Source organism: Heteronotia binoei, chromosome 6 (assembly GCF_032191835.1).
Source record: "Heteronotia binoei isolate CCM8104 ecotype False Entrance Well chromosome 6, APGP_CSIRO_Hbin_v1, whole genome shotgun sequence".
NCBI lineage: Eukaryota > Metazoa > Chordata > Lepidosauria > Squamata > Gekkonidae > Heteronotia > Heteronotia binoei.
In genome coordinates, this window is record NC_083228.1 from 108,691,272 (window position 1) to 108,717,603 (window position 26,332).

The 26,332-nt window shown below is 42.5% G+C and overlaps 1 protein-coding gene across 1 annotated transcript in view; it reads left to right on the plus strand.

The window, feature by feature from the left end:
• Positions 1–6,058: 6,058 nt before the first annotated feature.
• Positions 6,059–26,332, plus strand: part of RNF13 (ring finger protein 13) — a 66,258-nt gene continuing 45,984 nt past the window's right edge. The window contains exon 1 of the mRNA XM_060242334.1: positions 6,059–6,197. The gene's annotated coding sequence lies outside the window, so the exon portion shown is untranslated. The remainder of the gene's footprint in view (positions 6,198–26,332) is intronic.

Genomic DNA, 26,332 nt, shown 5'->3' on the forward strand with positions numbered 1-26,332 from the left:
ACAATGGCAGCCATAGAATAACCCGTCCTTAGGAAACTGTAAATATCCAATGTAAATGTGTAGATTTGTCTTCAAAGCCAAAGGCAGACAGGAAAGGCCCAGATTTCTGAAGCAGCGGGGAGACTCTAAAACAATAAACTGACCTCCTTAAATTGAGCAGCACAGGAAAAATGCCCCACAACCCAAGCTGAATTAAACCATCAAACCACGTATTGATTGTGGCAAGCAGGAACAAGCTTTCAATGTGTACATTCACGTTTCCAGCTAACTATACCAGTTTTCTTTGCACAACTGGCACTTAGAAATCATTTGGCATCATTACATAAATAAGCGCTATTGTTTATTTGATTCCTTATGGCATTCTGCAAACTTTCTCTGTGCTCTGCAAACTGTCTCTGTGCTCATGTTACCATAACAACTCTTTAAGCCTGTTAACAGGGCTTGCCTGGCCACTTTAGTTTAGGAGCCAACTGGACTTTTCACAAAAAGCAGAAAGGCTGGTTGCTTGAGAAGTTGACATTTCAATAAGCAAGACAATGAGGAGGAGGAGTTAGGGGTTCCCACTGCCATTTAATAGCACCATGCTATTTAACATACAGTTTTCTCTTGAGTAAGATACAGAGAGTTGACTGGTGATCTTAAAAGAGGCTTGTTGCTTGCAGCTATTGAAATAGTAAGCTCCCTGGAGCCAATAAAATGAATGTTTCTGTAGAATGAATGAGCTGTGATTTATTATTTAATTGAAACGATAATTTTTGGCTTATCAAGTTAAAATGGTAGTTACATATAAAAATATTCAAGGCATTTATCGTGCACTAATGTGTCATAATTCTACAAACAACTCCTACAAACAATCTCCTTACAATCCCTGGGCCAAAGGAGGACCGTTTGAAGTCAACTAGGGACAGGGCTTTTTCGATCACAGCCCCCTGTTGGTGGAACCAGCTGCCGGAAGAGGTGAGGGCCCTGCGGAACCTTGGGCAATTCCCAGGGCCTATAAGACAGTCCTCTTCCGGTTGGCATACAACTAACCGGCATCTGAATCTGAATTTTAAGGAAAGCTGTAGGATAGTACGCTGATGAATCGTGTTTATTTTTACTGTGTAAATTATTAATGTATTTTAATTCTTGATTTTATCGTTAGAATTCTGTGTTGTGAGCTGCCCTGAGCCCGCTTCGGTGGGGTAGGGTGAGATATAAAGCGAAATAAATAAATAAATAAATACTAAATTCCATCAATTAGATTTTTCAGGACTACTGCTACTACAATGGTGATATTAAGCAAACTAATATTCTTGTATAATACTAATATAATACATTCTTATACTTTATAAGAATGGGATATTCATAAAGGGATATAAACTTTCTTTCATCAACAATGTGTAGAAATAATGGAACATAACGAGTATTTATTTTCTATATTAAAAATGCGCACTTTGCTTTTCCATCAGACTTGGTATCTGGAATGAGTTATTAAAATTATAACGTAGGAAACAATGATATGACAACTAGATTTCAACAAAATAAATAAAAAGCAACAAATCATATTAAAGATTTAAGAATCAATTAATTCTTTAAAGGTGTTTTAAGTGTTAAAAATTTTAAAAAGCAGCTACAGAAATGGTAACACATCAAACAAGTTAACCGTCAAAAGCTTGGAAGAAAAGGGTTTCAGCTGGCACTAAAATGAGAACAAAGATGGCACTAGAAAACACATCCAAGTGCAGGGGTGGCCAACGGTAGCTCTCCAGATTTTTTTGCCTACAACTCCCATCAGCCCCAGCCAGCATGGCCAATGGCTGGGGCTGATGGGAGTTTTAGGCAAAAAACAGCTGGAGAGCTACCATTGGCCACCCCTGAAGTAGGGAATTCCCTACAATCATATAAAACACACTAACTGCCTACCTCACTGTCAAAGGCAGGAGTACCCAGAGTAGGAAGGGACTTTGATTAAGAAGCTCGCATGGGAGAAGAGGGTCCTTCAGATACTATTTAATCAGAGAAAAAATTATGCTGTCACTCTAGGAATCAGGTGGCTTACAAAAAAAAATTATAAAAACAAGACATTAAAAGAGTAATTCAATTCCAGCATTAAAAACCCAGCCAAACATAAAAACATAGACAATAAAACAGACCACTGACAACTTAAAATATGTTTCCAGACAAAAAGAGTGTTGTCAGTCAGTCATATTTATTACAGTCATTAGACCATCCATGTACAGAAGGAAAAGAAACTACAAAAATACAAAAGTTAAAAATTAAAAGTATGCATTCTTATACACAAGCAAAGAAATATGAAATAAAACAATTATTCAAGTCCAGTATTCAAACCTGTTTAATGTACATCTTCCACAGCCTCATAATCAACACACAAAACCTGGCAACTAATAGGTGATTTTAGGGTTTGTCAGATAGGAGGAAGCCAAGGATCTTGTCCGACAAGGGAGTAATAATCTCTGACTGTGGCATGTTATAAAATGTGCAACTGAAAAACATGTGCTCCAAAGACTCCACCTCATTTAAAGAACATGAACATAGCCTTTCTAACTAGGGTTTTTTCCTATACCTGCCTTCAAGAACTGCAAAAGGAAGTGTAAGACTCCTTGCCAAAGAGAACGCCCTTCTAAAGTAATTTACTTCCAAAGAAGCCAAGTACGCTGCCAGCTCAACCGTATATTTGTCATTTAAAAACAAGCCAGATTTGGATACTTGGGAGATGTCGGATTGGTGTTCAATATCCTCCACTCTGTTTAACTAGCTGTTTTGCATGGTCAATTCCACAAGATAAAAGTGCCTCAGTTGCTAAGCCAATTCTGACAATATGGCTATGAACAGCCCTGAGCCACCTAGATTGAGAATTGTCTTTGAACATCTGAGGGAGCAGACCTTGGGGGTTGTAGTGACCTTTTAGCCACATGTAGATGGAGAGAACACATGTTAAAGGATAAAGTTCTTAATTAAAAGCCTGAGCAAACAGAAATGTTATGGCTGGCTTCTAAAAGAAAGCAATGTAGAGATGCCAGGTCAGCCTCTCCATAAGTCAGGTGCCACTACTGAAAACTGCAGTTGTGAAAAAGGCTTTCTTCCAACCAAGTCTAGCACAAAAAATGGCTCCTTATCCTATCCTACAGGCACTTCACTGGCTGCTCAACAGTTACCAAGCTTAATTTAAATTATTGGCTATCCTATACAAAGCCTTTCATGGCCTTGGACCTCCATATCTCGAAGACCACCTCTCCTATGCTCCGCTATGACAATTTTGTTCACTGGAGCAGAGTATTCTGCAGGTGCCAACCAGCTATTGGGCAAAATAAGCCACTGCCCATTCATGTGCTTTCTCTGTTGTGGTCTCCACTTTGTGGAACAGCCTGCCTGAGAAGGTCCTGAAGGTTCCCACTCCCATGGCTTTCCACAAAATATGTAAAATTGAATTCAAGAGGACTTCTCTATACAGGTGATAGGGTTGCACTGTACTAAATGACTGACAAAGTTTCTTGGATGAATTATTAGGGACTGTTGTCTATATTACTGTCTACAGCTTGCTGAAACTAGGATCCTGGTGCGGACTTTTGCATCAAATTATGTGTCATGTTATTACTTAAGTTTGGCTTCAGTCTGTTTTCAGACTTCTGGTTGGTTCTATGACTCTAATCCCATTGCATTGTTGAATGACCCAACCAGCGATTGTATTGGCTCGCTCTGTATAATCTGCCTTGAGTCCTAGCGAATGGTGGACTATAAATAATGTAAATTAATTAAGTAAATAAAAGGCATTGTCCTTGATTGCCATCTGTGCCATTTCTAAAGGTGGGGGCACAGAGAGCAGAGCTTAACTGGCCGGCTGGACAAAATGGGAAGGATGTGTTCCTCATAGTAGCCATTTATGCTTTAAAGAACCAACACTTAAATTATGAATGAAAACAAATGGGGAGTCAGTGCATGCAGCTCTTTCAGCTCATGGGTGATGATTCTAGTAATATATTGAGTATTCTAATAACCAAATAAGTGATTTGGGTAAATGTGTTTTATCTATTATACTTGATTCCAATGTGCTCTGATGGTAAGAATGCACTGAATCTGGATAACTGAGGTTGAAAGTAAAAAGGTAAAGGTAGTCCCCTGTGCAAGCACCAGTCGTTTTCGACTCTGGTTTCACAACGTTTTCACGGCAGACTTTTTACGGGGTGATTTGCCATTGCCTTCCCCAGTCATCTACACTTTCCCCCCAGCAAGCTTGGTACTCATTTTACCAACCTTGGAAGGATGGAAGGCTGAGTCAACCTGGAGCGGGCTACCTGAACCAGCTTCTGCTGGAATCAAACTCAGGTTGTGAGCAGAGGGCTCTGACTGCAGTACTGCAGCTCTCTCAGGATCTGATAGCATCCAACCAGTGATCAGTTGCTGGTGGGGAGGGAAAGGAAATTGTAAGCCTCTCTGAGACTCCTTCAGATAGTAAAGGACATGATATAAATCCAATCTCTTTTTCTTTCTCTGAGAGGAGACAAAATGTCTTTCTGCTGTTCCAATTACCCTGGCCCAATGTTGGGGATTAATGGCTTTTAATAACTGCATCCATCTTTTTTCTCACCACTGAATTGTGTCACTAGCATTCTGAAAAGCTTTGTATTCAAAAACACTGGTTCAGACTAGTAATGAGACCTATTGCATTTTTTGGTGTGTTTTGAAAGGGGAAAACAAATTACATATAATCAGGGCAGAGACCATCAATCAAATGTAATCTAGTTAACTCTAAATTCAGTAGGACTCTTTGCTTCCACAAAATTACTATAACTACAAATACAACTAGAGTTAATTTGCAACAGCTTACATCCTACCTCTTTCCCTTTTCTCCTGCCAAAAGACTTATTTGCCCTCCTGCTTTACAATCACCTGTTTCCTCTCATCATTTCTCCTCCCACACTTTCCTGATACTAAGCTCTGGTTTCTTTTTCTGTTCCACTAATATCCCCAATCTCTATGAAGAACCTCCCCTACTACTTTTATTCCTTTCCCACTAAATTAACTTTGTTTTTAAATCTATCTAGTGGTTTTTTCTCTCTCCAAGGAGCTAAGGCGAGCATATATTCTCTCTTCTGCATTTTATCTTTCCAACAACCCTGTGAGGTAGATTAGATTGATGAAAAAGTGACGAGCCAAAGGCCACCCAGCAAGCTTCACAGCAAAATGAAAATCTGAACCCAACTCTCCTGGGTCTCCTCAAATTAACCGTAACACATTGGTTTCTGCCTTATTTACAGAACAAATGATTAAAATGTGGAATTTGTTGCCATTGTGTACATTCATGCGAAGATAGATTTATCAGTGGCTACTAACTAGGGTGGCTCAAGGAAACCTCCACATTCAAAGGCAAACTTGCAAATACCGGTGTCAGGAAGCAACATTAGGGGAGGCCTCTGCCTCCATGCCCTGTTGTTGGCCCTCCGGGTTTGACAGGATGCTGGCTTAGATGGTCTGATTCAGCTGCATTCTTCTTATGTTCCACTTACCATCTCCACTTTCCGCATTCCTACTTCTTCTCAGTATTTCCTTACCCCAATTTGATTGTTCATCTAGAAACACAATACCCTAATTCCAGACGTCTGTACGTATTTGATTGGTTGTGCTAGTTGCTGTTCCTTAAGAGCAAGGACAGAAAAGGGGGGAGATATATTCCGTATATATTCAAAAGCATTCTTTTACACCAAGCCTTGTTACCAGCAGAGAACTGTGTATAGTTATGTTTCAGGGTTATTTATTTATTTTTTTTGGTATGGAAAAACATGTTCAGGAGACAACGCCCAGCTCGCATTAGGCTCTGCAATGCCCTCCTCCACTCAGCTGTCTCTCTTTCTGGGCCATCGCTCCCGGCGGTGCCCCGCAACCTCCTCATACCATCCTCCGCATCTCTAGCCGAGCCCCTCCTCCCTCGCCCCGCCCATGCTCTCCTCAGCGGCCGTCACGTGCGAATTTTGCGCGCATCCTGCGTCCACCCTTTGAGCGACAAGCCAAGGGAGCCAATCCACGTTGTCGGTGTAACCTCCTACGCCTATGTGCGAGCTTGCCCGGGACGAGGGTGGGATTTCCGCCGCTCCTTGGGCTGGTTCGCTGACGGGCCGAGAGAAGGCTGTATTATGGATTCCGAGTGAGGGGAAATCTGGCCCTTCCGCGCCCGGTTTGGAGCTTCAGCTCCCCTTCAGGTAAGGGAGGAGCCTCCCGCCCCGGAGGGAGGGAGACACGACAGGACCCCCGGACCCCCTCGGCTCCCTCGTTCAGAGCTGGGCTCTGATATTAGTTTGGCTGGATGCCGGGTTCCCATCGGCCGGCCGCTTGGGACAGAAGATCGCCGTTAACGACGTGACCTTGTTGCCTTTTTATCGCTTCCCGACTCCTTGAGCTCGGTCCATTGCAAGTGGGATCAGGGCGGATTAGGAGGAGAAATCGGGAAACCGCCATTGAGCAACTTTCGTTTCTGGATCTGCCTGCCTCTGCCTTTTCTTGCTTGCTTCCTCTTCAACCCTTTAAAGCTTCGTTTCCCTTTTTTGAAGTTTGTGTGATTTCCCCTCTTCCGCCGAGATGCCGACTTCAGGCATCGTTTCCAAAGAGCGTGAATGCCCAGTTGCAAAACTAATCCTTGGGAATTCCCGAACTTTCACGCGTGGGCGTGTTGTGGTGTTGTCGTTGTGGCTCTGTGTATGTATGTGTGTGATTTTAAATCCGCATAGGGTGAGGTGATGCCGACGGTGTTTATGATGTCGTTTGATGCCTGTGATGATGACACGCCAGGCCCCCGCCTCCCCCATCCTTTCCCTCTCTGAGGCTAAAAGGCTGAGAGCATTCTGGCGGGGTTAAATGTTAACAAATGAGCTCCACAGATGTGTGCTCGGAGCTTGATCGTGCTGGTATGTTTATCGCCCGGTTTTGTACTTTGATCCGCCAGAATCAGGAGTCAGAAGTTAAGAGGGTTTCCCTTGGCTCCTCGCCTTCTGTTTTGTTTTCAGCACCCTGGGCAGGTACTCAAGTTGTTCGTTTTCTATAGCTTGATTTTTGAGTAGCCTAATGACTTGAGCTGATATAGTAAAGCATGCTGGGAGTAAAACCACTGAAATGCTCCCTGCTGTCCTGGATGACTTTAGGAGAGCTCTAGCTTGGTGTGGAATGCGGGGGCGGGGCTTGTGGGATTATTCCAAAACAGGTAGGATGAGTATCTTTTAGTATTTCTTTCAGGCTACTTTTGACTTATACAGGTATAAATAGCTTGGGATCCTCATATCTAAGGGATTGCCTTGTTCCATGTTTTTCTTGACACTACAGTTTATGTGCAATGTATGGACAGCAAGGACATATGAGTTTGCTTTGCAAATTCCAGGCTCCCATCTTTGGAAATGTAGTAACACCCAAAGTGCTGTTGGGTTCAGGCTGATTTGGGTGGCTGAGTTTCAAGTTAAGCCAACAAAATGGCTGTTTAGCATTTGATTTTTTTATAACACAAAAAAACCCACCACATAGTTTCCATTCATTCTTTGTTTACTGCATTTATATACTGCCTTTTTCCTCAGTGGGAACCTACAGCAGTTTACATTATTGTTCTGTTTTACCCCTACATTGACCTTGTGAGGTAGGTAGGTTATGCTGAGACCATGTGAGTGTTCCAAGGTCACCCAGCAGGCTGCAGTGACAGAATGGACATCTGAACATGGGTCTTCCAGATCTTAGTTTAACATTCTGATATATGCCCTGACCCTTTGAGATGGGATAGCATCTATATATCTACAAGATATTCTTCTTAGTAGTGAGATTCCCATATCCTTCAGTATGCTATTTAAGCTAGGTTTTCTCTATATCTGATGATGCCATTTCTGACCTGTGTTGTTTCAGTTCTGGTGATAACATATAGTTAGGCTGGTAGTGATTATGGAGGTTGTTACCTTCTCCTGATCTAACACCATGTTATCCATCTATTGATTGGGCAGACCTGATGTTACTTATGCTGTTGGTCTACCATTGCATTGTCCGAAAAACAGAAATCTGACTGTAAGGCTGCATGTTAATACAAAATATTAATGTTTATATTTATTTAAAGTCTTGTCTACTGTTATGTTTTCTAGGAGAGTCGTGTGTTATTCTAAGGTCCTTGGGGAAAGGGTGGGATAAAAATGTAACAGAATTTGGCCACTGCAAGTTCCATCTGAATCCCTGTTTATTTGTTTTTTCCCTTAGATAATACATTGCTTGTGTAGCATACTTTCTCTGTGCATACCTGTGATGTTACATTGGTGTGGCAACCTGTGTGTTGTATGATTATTTGTCTATGAAACGTGTCTTATGATGTCCTCAAAATAAGACTAATCAGAAATCAGGAAGTGTAGATGATACTTTCACTTACTGTCTTAATTTTAACATGTTGTAATTCTTTCTTTTGCATTTAATATCACAGATAACAGTGTATTTATATCATTTATACCTTGCTTCTCTGTCCAGTGGAGACCCAAAGTGCGTTACGTCATCCTTCCTCCATTATATTCTCACAACAATTCTGTGGGGTAGGTCAGGCTGAAAGAGTATAGTTCTCCCAAGGTCACTCAGGAAGCTTCCATGGGGAGTGAAACTTGGGTCTCCTCCTCCTCTCCTTCTTATTCTTTTTCTGTATTTTTGTGTGTGTGTGTGAGCACAGGTCTGGAAGTCATGGTTGATTTTTGGCAACCCCTACTGGAGCTTGGACATTCAGGGAAGTAACTCTGTTGCCTGCCTCAGTGTCCCAGCCCTGGTATTCCTTGGAGGTCTCCCATTTAAGTACTTACCATGGTCAGCCTTGCTTATCTTCCAAGATCTGATGAGATCAGGCTTGCCTGGGCTATCTAGGTCAGGGCAAAACTTTGGTCTCCCTGATCCTAGTTCCACACTCTTACTGCCATGCCATTCTGGTTCTGCATCATGGCAACAGTGCAAAGACTTGCCGTCTGATGGCTTTACAATAAGCATCCATTAAAGCTTGTGCTACAGTAACAATTTCTTTTGCCTTAAGTTGCCACAAGACTACCCACCCCCGCTTTCATTGTCTCATTTGTTTGAAATTTTAGCTTTTTAGGACAGAGATGCTTTTTCTGCTTTCTATAGCACCTGCAATATACATTGTGCTTTATGTATAATAATAATATGCTGAAAATTACATCTCCATTTGTAGTGTGATGGAGTAATGCTATTAGTTTAACATCCTTTCCTTGCTTAATAGCAGCCTTTTCTAATTAATTACCTATTTTTTGTATGGCTACAGCAGTGGACACTGAGAGAAGTGAAGTTATTTTGTTGTATTTTATTTGCTATACTGTTTGTATGCACAGGTCTTTAGAACTTGGAGAGCAAATAAGAACATACGAAGAGGCCTGCTGGGTCAAACCAATAATCCATCTAGTTCAGCATTCTGTCTCACACAGTGGCCAACCAGTTCCTCTGGACAGCCAACAACAGGCCATAGAAGCTGAGGCTTTCCTCTGATGTTGCTTCCCGGCTCTGGAATTCAGAGGCTTAGTGTCTCTGCATGTGGAGGTTCCCCACAGTCACTATGGCTAGGAGCCATTGATAGACTTATCCCTTCATGAATCTATCTAATGCCCTTTTAAAGCTGTTTATTCTTGTGGCCATCACTACATCCTCTGGCAGTGAATTCCACATTTTAATCACTCATTATAAAATAGTATTTCTTTTTGTCCATCCTGAACTCTGAGCACTTATTTCTACAGCTAGCAGTTAAGTGGTTATTAGACTGCCATTAGCTCATATACTGCTGGGTGCCCTTAAAAAGGTAAAGGTAATCCCCTGTGCAAGCACTAGTTGTTTCCAACTCCGGGGTGACGTTGCTTTTACAACGTTTTCACGGCAAACTTTTAACAGGGTGGTTTGCCATTGCCTTCCCCAGTCATCTACACTTCCCCCCCAGCAAGCTGGGTACTCATTTTACCGACCTCAGAAGGATGGAAGGCTGAGTCAACCTGGAGCTGGCTACCTGAACCCAGCTTCCGCTGGGATCGAACTCAGGTCTGAGCAGGGAGCTCAGACTGCAGTTCTGCAGCTTTACCACTCTGCGCCATGGGGCTCTTTTCTAGGTGTGTAGCCTGATAAGGGACAATCAACAGACTTACACAAAAATTGTGTAAATAATTGGTAAAGAGTCCACAGGTCTGCCTCGCCATGGAATTATGCTGTACTATTTGTTTTTTAACTAAATTCTTTCAGAACAAAGCTGCACCACAGTCATTTGAAAAGTTCAATATACTGACCCTGTTTAAGGCCCAGTATTGATTTGCCAAATGTAGCAGGTTTGACAATTTTAAGGTTAGATTACTGCCTCTGGGTATGCTTTCCAAAGTCTTGGTACAATATATCAGCTTTTCTCTGAACAGACTTCATCTTACTGCTGCTTTATATGTCCCAGACATTAATGAAACACTAACCCAACCAAGATGAATTCCCTCTCCAACTGTCATCTGATCTCCAGCCTAAGTCTGGGCATTGGATCTGTAGGCATGGGAGGATTATCAGCTGCAGAGGGGGTCTGTTTTGTAAAACCCTTCCCTTGGTAGGCAGCAGAGATAAACAGATTAAAGGTCAGCATTGATTGGTTATTCTGCAAGGCACATATGTACAAAGGAAGGGTTTTGGAACAGTCATCAAGTACCTGAAAGATTAAGAATAGATTTAGAATGCAACAGAAAAACTCCTTTCCTTCATGATAAGATAACAGGAAGATATATAAGCAAAATGGCTTGATTTTGGTGTTTGGGGATAAGCTGACTTTTGCTTTTGCTAATCTGGATGTAGGGTAGGGTGGCCAAGAAGCTTGGTATTTACCTCTATGCCATGGAGACCTTCAGCTATTCACTTATACACGTTGGTTGTGGGAAGTGCCATCAAGTCATAGTTGACATGGCAATCTTATAGGGTTTTCAATGCAAGATATGATCAGAGGTAGTTTGTGATTGCCTGAAGTGACCCTGGACTTCCTTGGTGGTCTCCCATCCAAGTACTAACCAGGGCTGACCCTGCTTAGCTTCTGAGATCTGCCAAGCTTGGGCTAGCCTAGGCCATCCAGGTCAGGGCATGCCATGAAAACCTTCACATTTTCACTTCCACACATTCAATCCTCTATTAAAGGGGCAGGACCACCTTCTCCATGCTGTTGACAGCTCTGAGCTTTTGGTTGGTTTAGAGAACTGGTCCTTTGTTGGACCATTTATTGGGTAATGTGGGGAAATGGAAATGGGGGATGTTTATTCAGGACCAGAGTTCAAAACCCTGGATGAGTCTCCCCCACACTACTACTTTTTAAAAAAATCTGTGTCTTTGCTTTGTTCTCCATTCTTTAGGCTATCTTCACTTAGCTTAGCTTGAAACTGGGTAGAGTGGTATAGTAGGACAGTGGTACTTACAAAGGTGCCCTTGGACTCAGACTTTGTTCTACTGCTTCAGACAAACATGGTTACCCTGAACATAAGCCATAAGAAAGGTGAGGATTGTTCCTTTGCAGGAGTGTGTAGCCCTGAAGAAGTGCTTGTGACCCTCCATCTGTGAGTTCTCAGCAACCTAAGGAATGTATCTTTTGCATTCCACATCAGTGATTCCTCCTAGTAATAATACTTGGTACATATATAGAATTACTTCATGTATATTTTCTTCAAGAATCTTGTAAGCAAGTGCAGTGCTATTTACAAACTGAAGTTGAGGGCTGAGGCTGAAAAGCTAGTATAAGGTTACCTTGTGAGTTCATGGCTGATATGACATTTAAACCAATGGCTAGTAACTTGGAAGACTATTACATCTGGCAGCTTTAAAGAAAATATCATATAAACATAATCTTTAAAGTCTCCATCCTTGGTTCTTTGGATCATAAGATCTATATAGTTAAGTCTTTGAAATACCAAAATAGGGACTGGTGCCTTTCTCTGTTCTTCTTAACTGTGCTACTTCATCTTCCGCCCCGTCACCCTCCATACTTCCAGTTTTATTGACTTCCCACTAGAGTTGAGTACCTAGATAGCCCAAGCAAACCCGATCTCGTCAGATCTCAGAAGCTAAGTTCTGACAAGTACTTGAATGGGAGACCTCCTTGGAATACCAGAGGCAGGGGCAGGCTTTATTCAGCCACCCCTCTGAAAATCCTCCAGGCCCCTGGTAGGGGTCAATCAACAGAGGTTGCCATGACTTCCAGGTATACACACAACTCCCTCCCCCACAAATATACAAAAAAAAAGGACTGGCAAAATATGGGTGAGGTATTCTTGCAGCAAGATTTTTTTTAGAGTAAGAAAAAAGATATCTGACTCCTCAGAAAATTGACACCTTTAATTCTTCATTTGTACCCTGCCTTCTCTTCAGTGGGGACTCAAAGCAACTCACTTCATTTTTCTCTCCTCCACTTTATCCTCTCAGCAACTCTGTGAACTAGGTTAGGCTCAGAGTGTCCAACTGGCCCAAGATCATCCGCAAGATTCCGTGTCAGAGAGTGGTTTTGAATCTGGGTCCCCGACCTCTGATACTCTGACCACTATCTCACACTGGCAATATTCTAATTACAAACACAAATTAATTAACTTATTATGAACCAGTGGAATTGAATTTTAAACATGTTAAGGTTTTATACTAGAATGCTGCAGCCAACTTGCAGGTACAGTATTTTAAAAAAGAAATTATAGCAGAATAAAGCAATGGAATAGCAAATACCCCTGTTTTGGAGACTACTGCCAGCAGGAGAACCTTTGTTTTGCTGCTAAATTTATTCCTTACCTTTGCAGCATGATGATCCTAAGTACATTTACTCAGACTCAGTTCAGAGGTCATAAACAGACTTCAGGTTTGCATGCTCACTTGCTTTATGCCTTGTGTGGTGTGCTGAGACAGAAATCCTCACTGTCTCAGTAACCTGGATTCATAACAAAGGATAAACTATGGTTTAAGAATCCTAGTTAATGCAAAATAAACAAGTCTCAGTTGGTAAAGATGCCCACATTCAGATATTACTACTAGTGAGCAGTAGCATTATATTTACTTACTTTTTAGAGCTTCTGTGATCAGATGATCTTGAGCAATGACTAAAAAGATAAGACATTATTTACTAAAGGAAAATATGCTAGACAGAAATAATTTGGTAACCATGTAGGTTGTGTTTGGGTCACTGCCTAGCATCAGATAAGGAATATTAGCCCATTAAAGTTTATTAAATGAAGAGTGTGTTAAAAGCAGTGAGATCCAACAGTTCCTAAAAATGGTAAAAAAAACCCCATGACATTCCAATATTTTGTGAGACAGACTGTCGACTCCACTCTGGTCACAACTCTGCCCTATAATATTTCGGAGAGGATGGCATTAAGGCAAGCTAAAGTGAATGCCGTACAAGGTGGGTGGCTATTAGGTGTCTCATGTATAATGGCAGAGTCCAAGGAGGTAAAATACAAAAGCAATGACTCAAGCAGACTCTGAGAGCAAATCACCATAGTCTTGTGATCCAGCTCTGTAAGGCAATCCTGGACAAGTGAAAGGGTCTTTGCCTTACCTAGCAAGAAGATATCTTCCATTATAAGACCTTTCTGCCTTAATCTAGCATCTGTTGTTTTCATCCATTGAGAATGGTCTGCATCCTGTTTAAAAAATAACAGCAGACCTTCAGCTTCCAAAGCAAAAATAATCCTTAGCTTTAGCTTGAAAGCACTGAGCCATGCTCTGGCTTCCAATGACTTTTGGCCAAGTTCACCTCTGAGGGATACATCTGAGATTCTACAAGGGACTCCCATTATCCTGCATATAAACTGACAAAGATCAGAAGATTCTGAAATCATCAAAATCCAGATAGCTACACCATATAATAACTGGTGTTCTTTTAGAATTTACACCTGAATTGCACTGAGGATATATCTTTCTCCCCCTGTAAAGAAGAAGTGAGATACTGGCCATAGCATTATATATAACAAGCTCCTGTTGCAGGGAGTTCCAAGTTGGATCAGAGCTGCAGGACTGGGGTTGGGAAGATAAGATGTTTTAACCCTTTCCCCTCATATAATTTTCCTCATCGAAAATATCTTCCATACCCACAGTGGCTGCTGTAGAAAAGAACAGAGTCCAGTAACACTTTAAAGGGTATGAAGAAATGTGTTGTGTCTTTGAATTAAGCAAAGGTTAATTTGCTTAATTTGGAGGTTTGAATTAAGCAAAAACCTTTTAAAAGTTGTAGTTTACAGGTTGTTTTCAAGAGCAGCCTCATGCAGAGCGTGTTGCAGTAATCCAACCATGAGGTTACAGAAGTATGGGTCATTGTGGCAAGATCAGCTGAATCTAGGTAACAAGAGTGTTGGCGAACCAAATGAAATTGACAGAAGGCACTGCTAGCCAAATGGCTTTTCAAAGCTCTGGTTTCTTAACCTGTTCTGGAAAAGCCAACTCTCCTCTATCTAGGAAATTTTAAAAGTTTCTTTTTTCTTCTTCTCTGGGCAGAGAACAGGCAGAAAAGGGGGAAATCCATTCAGTTGCTTTCCAAACTTACCTCAGCCCACCTTCATACAAATGGTAATAGGTCTAGACAATGGGATGGTGAATCCCCCCTCACTTCCAGCAGGGAAGAAAGATTTTGAGAGCAGAGTGGAATAGGGCCTGCAGGTCAGTTCCGACCCATTCTGCCACAGAGAGGAACAAAAATTTTGGCAGGCCTTTCCTTTTGGCTTATACAGAAAGCTTGTTTTGGTTCTGAACAAGTGTTTTGAGGCTGTGGCTAAGGCAGAACAAGCTGCAGCTGAATCCAGACAGCACAAAGGTAATGCTGGTTGGGAAGGCTGATATTCTGGATATCCATGTGTCCTAGATGGAGGGGAGTTGACTTTTTCAAAACAGGTTAAAAAAACAGAGCTTTGAAAAGCCATTTGGCCAGCAGTGCCTTCTGTCAACTACATTTGGTTCGCCAACACTCTTGTTATCTGGATTCAGCTGATCCTGCCACACTGATCCATGTTTCTGTAACCTCACGGTTGGAGTACTGCAGCATGCTCTGCATGAGGCTGCTCTTGAAAACAACCTGGAAACTACAACTAGTCCAGAGTGCAGCAGCCCAACTGTTGTCAGGGCTAGCCACAGTTACACTGGCTGCCAGTCTGTTTCAGAACAGAATTCAGAGTGCTAGTTGTGACCATTAAAGTCCTACGCAACCTGGGATCAATGTTCCCTCTAAACTGCAGAGTTTTGTGGCCAAAAATTCTACTTTGTGAGCTATTGGCATTAAAGTTGTGAGCTACTGCATAAATTATTGTGCTCTGGGGCCATTTGTTCTGAACTAAGACAAAAATGTGTGAGCTGGAGGCTAAAAATCTGTGAGCTAGCTCACATTAACTCAGCTTAGAGGGAACACTGCTTGGGACCCACATATCTGAAGGACTGTTTCCTTCCATATGTCTTGGTGTGCCAACTATATAGTCACTTAGGGTGGCTAGTCTGCCTTTAGCCAGAGCCCAGGCCTCATCCATCATGGTTCTGGCTCCTTAAGGAGATGAGAGGGGCTTAAGGTTGCCAGCTCCCATGATCGTGCCGGCGAGGGAGGGATTTTCCAGGAGAGGGAGCAGAGCACCCCGATGTACTGACACCACGCAGAAGTGACATTATCACATTGGTTTTAATGCTCTGCTTTTTGGGTAAAACTCTGTGGTAAAATCGCCCTCAAGCTATAGAGTTTTGCCATGGTGCAATGTTGCTGATGTGGTGATGTCACTTTTGCATGACATCAGGACATCACATTTGGGGGTGGAATTTCCCCTGTCAGGCAAGAGCCCAAAAAACCAGAGGATCATCTGCCCCCAACTGGGGATTAGCGTCCCTAGAGGGATCTTCTCCTGAAATTAGTAAACAATTTTTGTAGTAAACAAAGCATATTATTTAGACAGTCTTATACAGTCACAAATAGAATTACCATCAAACATGGTGTTTAAAAATATCACATTCCAAAAGAAAAATATTTCACTGGATTTTTCTTTAGTATCCCCCAAGTTTCCCATTGAAAAAACGGGTGGGAAGAAGCTGAAATACTTGTTTCCATTTTTTTCTTGTTTTTCCTCCAGGCCTTTGTATCTATTGGCATTTGAACTTTTCTATGTTATTGTGTTACTGTAGTAATGTTTTGTTGCTAGTGTGCATGGTGTAGTGCACAAGAAGTCAAGTCCCCTCTCCAAGGAGATTAAAGTGTCAGTGTAACAGATAATACTCCAAATAATGTCTACCAAATAAATGAAAAAGAAAGCATAACAAAAATCTTCTCGTAATATGAATAGTAGCCATGGTTAAATGTTAATTTGCCTTCCATTTAAATAGCCACTATAGATATGAAAGTGCAAAAATAACACATGCCTCATTATATTGATTGACCATTCTTTCATTCCCATGAGTTCTTATGTGTTCCTCTTTTCTTTTTTCTTTTGAAAAGAGGTTGTGCTAAAACTGGCAGCAGATATTCATAACATCAGCAATCTCTTCATACAGAATTGCTGTGTGATCCACATTCATGTGATTTCAGTTCTCTGTTCTTATGTAGTTTCTGGATTAGTTTTCTGATTGTTCTAGCCATATTAGGAAACTTCAGATATTTAACAGAGTCATTAAGGAAAGGAAAGGTCCCCTGTGCAAGCACCAGTCGTTTTCGACTCTGGGGTGATGCTGCATCATGACGTTTTCACAGCAGACTTTTTTATGGGGTGGTTTGCCATTGCCTTCCCTATCATCTACACTTTCCCCCAGAAAGCTGGGTACTCATTTTACCGACCTCGGAAGGATGGAAGGCTGAGTCAACCTTGAGCCGGCTACCTGAACCCAACTTCCACCGGAATCGAACTCCAGTCATGAGCAGAGAGTTCAGACCGCAGTACTGCAACTTTACCACTCTGCACCACAGGGTTCCATAGTCATTAAGCTACTGGCTTTATTGTATTTGGTATTGCTGGTGTGGTTGGTAAAGAAAGACTACTACCAAGCAACAGTGTTACTAATTTTAATGCCACGGAACTAGAGACATGATATAAAGATTTAGAAAACTGACTTGCAGAACCGTTCGAAAAGAATATAATTTGTGTTAGGTTTTTTCTCTCTTCCAGAGGCAGCTTTCTGGGGCTTGAAGATAAGCTGCAGTTGATATCAGTCTGTCTGTACTAGCTTTTCCTACTTTAACAGACAAGTCTCTAACATAAGAAGATACAAAAGTCGCTGTGAGAGGGTCCCAATATTTGTTCTATAGATAATTTCATCAGCATGAAAAGATCCACAGGATACTGAGTTAAAGGGCAGATGATAAGAAAGGAGATAGTGAGTTGGGCATTAAGCTTAAGATCTTCTGCGCTGCTTGTAGTGTTGGCTGGGAATGCGGCCCTAGAAGCCACTGACACTAACATTGTGTGATGGTAACTTCAGCACCTCAAATGCACTGGTTAGGCTGCCCCCTCTAGAGCAGCAATTCATAAATGAACATTGTTTAGTTTGTTCAGATACTGTTCTTCCAGCGCTGTACTTTGCTTATGTGAGTGGGACTCACAAAGGCAAACTCTTACAGGGAGCTTTTTCTACCGGTAAGAAAGCTGTTTTGTTGGTGTCACCAGAATATGATATAGTAATGGGTGAGAGGCCAGTTTCCTGTTAGCTGAAACCAAGACTTAGTAGATTTCTTGATAACGATCCTTTCAAAAATACTTAACCAATGCTGAAATGGTTTTCACAGAAATTGCTAATCCAGAATGTGAGTGTAGGCTATCATATCTACAACATGTTAACTGGTAATTCTATAAAATCTTCCCATCTGGCATTTCTAAACCTATAGATGCAACCATTACAAAGGGTAATTTGAAAATGAAAAAATGGTTTCTTATTTTTTTAAAACAAAATGCTGCTTCAGTGCTGAATATATTCACTGAATTTTTGTCAGGAAGCAAGTAGAAGACTGGCTGCATACAATTTAAGTCACTAAACAAAGTTTGAGTCCAGTGGTACCTAGACTAATGAGTTTTATGGTGAGTATGTGCATGCACACACAAATTTATACCCAGAATAAAACTTTGTTGGTCTTAAAGGTGCCAGTGGACTCAAATTTTGTTCTGCTGCTTCAAACCTACACAGCTATGTACCTGAATTTAAGCCACTGATAGGCATAATCCATAGTTGTATTGTGCCCTAATCAGTGACACTGTGTGTTTTTTTAAAGATTAAGAATATCAAAGTGGTAGATATGCAGAGTTCTCTTCTGTTTCAGCTCTTCTGTTTTTATATGACAGGCTGTCCCTGCTGACATTTCTTCTCCTATACATCTGTTAAAGATATATGTCTTCCTTGCTTCTGGTTATCCAAGAAAGTATTTGACAATAAAAAGCAAGATTCAGTCTTAGACAAGACAGAGTTTGAAATTCTGCTTTATAATACTAAAAGCAATTTTATCAAATATTTCTATAGCTTAATGTTTAAAAAGAAAAAAAATGCTGCTTATCAAAAGCTGGAATACAATGTTATCAATAGAAATATCTATGAAAATATTTAAATTAATACAGTCTAAAGTGAGCTCAAATTTAATATCTTCTGATCTAAATGAACATTTCGCAAACACACACACACACAATTGATATTTATCATTTTACCATGCAGCTATAATAATAAAAGAATCTGCATGTCCATCTGTCTGTCCATTTGTGGCTTGCATAACTCATCAGAAAACAAAACTTGGAATCTCAGAACTGATTACCAGCTTCAGGATGATCATGCTTTCTAGGACCAAAAATGAAAGGAATTTGAATATCCTGTCCCAAGTTATCTCCTGCCCATCACCATGCTATGAAAGCTAAACTAATTCTAACTTCTGTTCCTTTTTTCCCACTAAGGTGGATTAGCATTCTATTATCATGCATGTAAAAAGTGTGTGTGTGGTGGAGGGAAGCATCCTTAAACTGGTTTGATGGATTATGTGGAAATATTAACCTTCTGTTCATAATATTAACAAAGGCTTGCTGCTATACTATTAATAAGTTCTAAATTGTCAACCAGGATGGATAAGGAGTTGAGACCAAGACTGAAAAATAAGAAGTGGAGATAGAGAAATGGTAAATCATGAAAGGATGAGAGCAAAATGAAGGAGAAGATAAGTGTGGAAAAGACTTAGAGGGAAAAGGAAAAGACTACTAAAATTTCAAATTATTATTTTGCTACCACACATTAACACAGCTGCCCCTTTGCAAGATCTGGATTTGCGGAAAAACTATGGAACAGTGTGGTATTAAAGGAAGAGAGAAACCATTTACTGCTGGAGATAATTACTTATTAGACAGCTGCATTGTGACAACAGCTGTAGCTTGTTCTGACTGATCTTGCCTTGCTCCAGTGTTGGCTTGCCTGCTGTGTTTAGCAGGATCTGAGAAGCAAGGGTTTCTTTTGATCTCCTAGAGCAGTAGCCCCCAACCTTTTTGGCACCAAGGACCGGTTTTGTGGAAGACAATTTTTCCATGGACCAGTGGGGGTGCTGGAGTTTTGGCTACCCCCACAACCCATCCCTGCCCCCCATGGGGATCTTTAAATGTGGAATAGGTGAAGGTCTCTGCCTCACTCTGTAGCCCAGTTGCTAAGAGGCCACGGACTGGGACCGGTCCGCAGCCCAGGGGTTACTGACCCGCCATAGAATCCCAAGAACTTCTGTTTACTGTGCTTTGTGGTGGCCCATTCTCTTTCAGACTGTGTATATGAGAACTGCATTATACTAATCATAAAGTTCCTTTACTGGTTGTCTGTTTCTGGATCCAATTTAGGGTGGTGGCGCTTAAAGCCTGCTGTGACCTGGGGCCCATATAATTGAAGGATCATCTCTTCCATGCATTCAGCAATTACACTTGACAACAGGATTTTCTAAATGTCCCTACAGTCTGTTAGTGGCTTGGCCTGGGCCTTCTCTGTTGCTGCCCCACCATTTTGGTGTAATGGTTAAATGTGTGGACTCTTTTCTGGGAGAACAGGGTTTGATTCCCCACTCCTCCACTTGCAGCTGCTGGAATGGCCGTGGGTCAGCCATAGCTCTGGTAGAGGTCCTTGAAAGGGCAGCTTCTATGAGAGCTCTCTCAGCCCCACCTACATCACAAGGTGTCTGTGTGGGGGAGGAAGATAGAGGAGATTGTGAGTTGCTCTGAGACTTGGTGTGGAGGGTGGGGTATAAATCCAATGTTGTCTTCTATGGAACTCCTTTCTCAAAAAAGTAAGTCAGGCACCTATTCTCGGAGCCTTCCAGTGAGGCACAGAATTATTTAAAGAGCTTATGAAGCCGCTTAAAAACTGTGGCTTAAACAGATAATTAAAGCAGTTAAATTTTAATTACCTTTTAAACTATGTGTAGATCATATTTTTGTATTTTGGTGTTGCCACCTGCCATGGACCTCAACTGTGTCAGAAGAAAAGTGGGACTGTATACACGTCGTAAATCAAGCTCTGATGCTATTTTAGTAGTTCAAGCAGAGGACAAGTTGAAATTCAAAATTAATTATTCTTTAATATTATTGAAAATAACACATTCCTTGTGGAATTCTTCTGGCTCATAAAGAAATGTTGTTTATCGTCTTGTTTCTGTACACCCCTGGCAGAATAGAATTTAGGCTGAAGCACAGTGACGGATATGTGAGTACTTCATTGCAGCTTTCATGTTTGCAGTGGTGCTGGGGTTAAACAGGAAAGGAAAGGTCCCCTGTGCAAGCACCAGCCATTTCTAACTCTGGGGTGACGTTGCTTTCACAGCGTTTTCACGGCAGACTTTTTACGGGATAGTTTGCCATTGCCTTCCCCAATCATCTATGCTTTCCCCCCCAGCAAGCTGAGTACTCATTTTACCGACCTCAGAAGGATGGAAGGCTGAGTCAACCTCGAGCTGGCTACCTGAAAACCCAGTTTCCACCAGGGATTGAACTGAGGTCATGAGCCGAGCTTAGGACTGCAGTACTGCAGCTTTATTTAGAATTGTTGGGTAGTGATATTTGTCACTGGCAGTGGCAATAAACAGATTAAGTGAAGCTACAGAAAAATGTTGCATAGGCAGGAGATCAAGGAGGGGCTCTATTGGCTGTTACCATTGTAGTATGGGTCTGTCTGGGAGGGCCAAAGCATCCATCCAAACCTTGGGTTGCCAGCCTCCAGGTGAGGCCTGGAGATCTCCCGCTTTTACAGCTGATCTCCAGCTTGCAGAGATCAGCTCCTCTGGAGAAAATGGTTGCTTTGAAGGGTGAACTCTGTGGCATTGTACCATGCTGAGGCCCCTCCCCTCCTCAAACCTCACCCTCTTCTGACTCCACTCCCAAAGTCTCCAGATATTTTCCAGCCCGGACTTGGCAACTCTATCCAAACCCTTGTTTTCCTTCTTCATAAAGCCTTTTCTTTCTGTGAGTGAAGAGGCGTGCAGTTTAACAACAAGAAGTTTTTTATAAGTGCTCAAGAAAAAAGTGAGTAGTAAAACATTTTTTTGTTGTTGTTCAGTCACACAGTCGAGTCTGACTCTTTGCGACCCCATGGACAAAGTCACACCAGGCCCTCCTGTCTTCCACCATCCTCCGAAGTCTGCTCAAATTCGTGTTTTTTACATCAGTAATGCTGTCCAGCCATCTCACCTTTTGTTGCCCCCTTCTTCTTTTGTCTTCTGTCTTTCCCAGCATCAGGAACTTCTCCATTGAGTGCTCCCTTCTCATTTGGGGGCCAAAGCATTTGAGGGTCAGCTTCAGCATCTGACCTTCCAGGGAACAGTCAGGGTTGATTTCCCTTAGGACTGACTGATTGGATCTTGCAGTCCAAGGGACTCTCAAGATTCTTCTCCATTTAGTGCACAGTAAATTTAGAAAATAGTAAAGGTTGTTCTCCCTCTGAGTCGGAGGCCATCTTGGGTGCTTTCCACCATCTTGTCAGGGAGGCAGGAAATAGAATAATTCTTCTTCCTCTTCCTTGACCCAGATCTCAGTTTCTTTCCTGCCTCTGAAGGGAGAGCAACTAGTTAGCTGAGCTCCTATTAAAACAGGAAGCAGCTTAGTCTTTATTCTTTATTTCCTTACCTAAGACTTATCTGTCAACCTTTACTCCTCTTTAACTTTAAATCTGGTCTAGGCTTTACCTATTTTCTTCAGTCATACATATGAACATATGAAACTGCCTTATACTTAATCAGACCCTTGGTCCATCAAAGTCAGTATTGTCTTCTCAGACTGGCAGCGGCTCGTTGTATCTCTTTAAGCAGGGAGGGAGCGCTTTCTGCGTCTGCTGCAAAGCAGCTGACTTTTTTTTCTTCTCACCTCTCTGCGGAGCGCCGCAAGGAGCGGCGGATGGAAGCCTTCAGGGACGAGTTCCTGGGGGATGCGGCTTTGCTCAGCTCTCATGCCGATGCCGTGGGAAGGGACCCCGGGACCAGTATGACTTCTCAGCTTGCTGCGGTTCCCTGCAACGTTTCCCGACATGGTGACTCTAGTCACCGTGGGCTAAAGCGCGCAGGAGCGGCAATGGATGGGCTCGATGTTCCTTCCCAGCAGAAGCTTGCAATGGACGGCAGCCATCTTGGGGAAGGCTTTTTGGCGCGCTTTTCTGCTGAGGGTCTCCATGAGCCCCTTGCTTTGCCCCATGGGATGGTTGCCAACCTCCTGGCGGGAGCCACTTCAGGAGACCAGCCCCTGTCGGATCAAGCCTCCACTACTGACCTAGCCCTACTTCAACGGTGTAATGTACTTCACCCCACAGAGCCCTTTTCTCAGGAATTTATGTCCATGCTCCAGCAAATGATTAGGGCATAGCTGTTCAATACTTGTCAATCAGGGGCTATGGGCATGGGGTCAGTGGGGTCCAGGTCTCCCTCTGCTTCTCCTTCCTCCTCACACCTCCCAGAACAAAATCTGCCCAGAGAGCGCACTTGGCCAACTAAAGCAGCCAGAAAAGAGATTAATAATTCTAGATTCATAGAGGAGGATTCAGAAGAGACTAATTCAGATGTGGAGTTTCAATCTAAAGATCAAGCGAGTTGTATTTCAGATGAGGACGTAGAGGATGTGTGTGTCCCAGAACAGTCAGTTCGTTGCTTTAAAGCTGATGATTTTCAGTATTTATTAACCAGGGTTATGGCAGCACTAGCGCTGCAGGATCCTTCCCCTGAGGAGGAGAGTACCAGTACTGATACCAACCCCATTGTATCCAGAGCAGCTATAGTCTGGGCTAGGAGGCTTTCTCAGCTGTTACCAGAAAACAATAAGAAGTTAATGGAGGGAACCTCTTGGCTGCTTAAAGCAGCGGAATTCACGGCCGATGCTTCCTTAGACGCACTCACCTTTTGTTCCAGAGGTCTGGCCTCAGGGGCAGTCGCCAGAAGAGGCATTTGGCTGAGAGCATGGCCCGCATACAACCAATCCAAGAAAATCGTGGTATCTTACCATTTCAAGGAGAAAAACTGTTTGGTAGTGCCTTAGACAAGGTTTTAGTGGAAAGACAAAAAGGCCATGCCAAAGAACCTTCGGAGAACTGATAGAAGAGGTTTTTATTCTCAGCCATTTCATTCCTCACACACCTTGGCCAGACCAAGACCTTATTCAGATAACAAGAGATCATCCTGGAATCAACCAAGACAACCCTTCAGAAAAGGATTCAACAATCCTAGATTCCCCAAACAGAACTCAGATCATAGGGACAAACAGGAACAGGAATCAAAGTTTAACAAGGCGTGATTGGACTTCAATTCCAGTAGGGGGAAGACTTCAGTATTTTCAAGATGCCTGGGAGGCTTCCCAGACAGACTGCTGGACATTAGCGATTGTCTCTTGCGGTTATGCAATAGAATTCAAAAACACCCCACCAGAATGTTTCCTAGTATCTCTGATCTGAAAGAATTTGGCAAAAAGATCAATAACAAACAAGGCCATCACACATCTCCTAGAAATCTATGCTATAGAATATATGCCAGCAGATCAGGTGGGTCGAGGCTTATACTCAATATTCTTCATGGTCCCCAAGAAGAATGGGGATTGGAGAGCAATACTTGACCTAAAGTTTCTCAGCAGAGTCATTCGACTTCGGCACTTTCACATGGAGACCCTGAAGTCAATCACAGAGGCCCTACAACCAGGAGAGTTCCTCACATCATTGGATCTTACAGAAGCTTATCTCCACATTCCAATTCAGAGCACTTCCCTTCGGCCTAGCCACAGCCTTCATGAAAGTGATGGTAAACGTGGTGGCTCATCTCAGGCAACAGGGGATTCATGTTCATCCATATCTAGACGACCTTTTGATCAGGTCAGTGTCCAATCAGAAAGCTCTATCAGATGTCCAAACAACCATCTGGTGTTTACAGGAACATGGTTTCCTCATAAACCTAGCTAAGAGTTCCCTAGAGCCTACACAACGGCTAGAACATCTGGGGATGATAATAGACACACGAAAGAACTCTCTTTCTCCCAAGCAACGAGATCCAAAAAACCAAACAGCTCGTGAATCTGGTCATTCGGAATTCTCACACTCCATTATGGACATTAGCCAAATTAATGGGCCTACTTATTTCAATCATAGACGCAGTTCAATGGGGCAGGCTACATATGAGACTTTTACAAAGCTTGCTCTGTCCCCATCAGTACCAGATCATGGAAAAACAGAATCCACAGATCAAGGTCACACTAGAGGTCAAGAAGTCCTTCATGTGGTGGGCCAATGACTCCAATCTTCGGCAAGGGAAAGTTTACTACCTTCCCAGAGAAGTACAACTGTTCATGGATGCCAGTCTATCAGGATGGGGAGCGACGCTCCACAACATCCCAACACAGTCACTGGTCAACGTCAGAGGCTCAACTCCCGATCAGTGTTTTAGAGTTACGAGCAATCCGTCTAGCCCTACTATTCTTCAGCGATCTAGTGCGGAAACAACATGTTCTAATACAAACAGACAATGTGGCTGCAAAGTCCTACCTGAACCACCAGGGGGGGATCGAGATCCTCAGCTCTATCCAGAGACGCAAAGACACTATTCAACTGGGCAGAACATCACCTTCTGTCCATTAGGGCAGAACACATCAAGGGCATTGCCAACATCCAAGCAGATTGTCTCAGTCGAACGACCATACAACCTGGAGAATGGAGATTGAAGACGTCAGTGTTCCAACAGATAGTCGAACAGTTTGGTCAACCGGTCATGGATCTATTTGCTTTTCACATCAATTATCAAGTACCAACATTTTACACCAGGTTTTTTCATCCGGCCGCGGCGGCAGTGAATGCTCTGACAGGGATTTGGCCTCAGGGACTTCTGTATGCCTTCCCTCCGATTCCGGTGCTATCAAGATTCCTTCGTCAGGTACAACACCAGAAAGCACAAGTTATCCTGGTAGCTCCATGGTGGCCACGACGCCCATGGTTCTCTTCTATTCAAAAGTTATCGACTGCTCAACCCCTGCGGTTGGAGATCCTTCCAGACATGTTGACACAGGGCCCAATCTGGCATCCACACCCAGAATGGCTGCAATTGACCGCATGGAAATTGAACGGTCTACATTCCTGAAGTTAGGTTACTTTTCAGAGATTACTAATACATTATTGGCCTCCAGAAAGGAGTCCACCACCAGGATTTACAATGCTACTTGGAAAGCATTTCATAGGTGATGCCGAAGGAAAGCAAGGGATCCACTAAACCCTTCAATTCAATACATTTTGGAATTCTTGCAAGATGGGCTACAATCAGGTCTGAAACCAGCCGCTTTACATAGGCAAGTAGCAACATTATCCTCTGTATTGGGACTGATACAGGGCAAAGATGTTTCCAGACACGCACACGTACAAAGATTCTTACGGGAGGCCACACTCAAGTGTCCTCCACAACACACAGGTTCCCAACATGGCGGTTACACACTGCCTTGTCCACACTCACAAAATCACCCTTCAAGCCTTCACAGGACATTTCGCTAAGATGGCTACGTTTGAAGACCATTTTCTTGATAGCGATCATATCAACAAGAAGAGTTTTGGAGATTAATGCTTTGTCTGTAAAGAAAGAACTCTGTATTTTTCACAAAGACAAAGTGGTTCTTCGTACAGATCCTACCTTTCAGCCCAAGGTTGTACCTAAATTTCACAAATCACAGGAACTACATTTGCCATCATTCTGTCCAGACCCTAAACATCCTAGGGAACGAATGTGGCGCAATTTAGATGTTAGACGCTGCCTGAAGGCATACTTAGTCAGGACAGAACCAATTCGGAAGACGGATGCCATGTTTATCAACATTACGCAACCAAGGTTGGGCCAGAAGATGTCAACCTCTGCCATCAGTTATGCTATTAAGCTATGCATCACGGA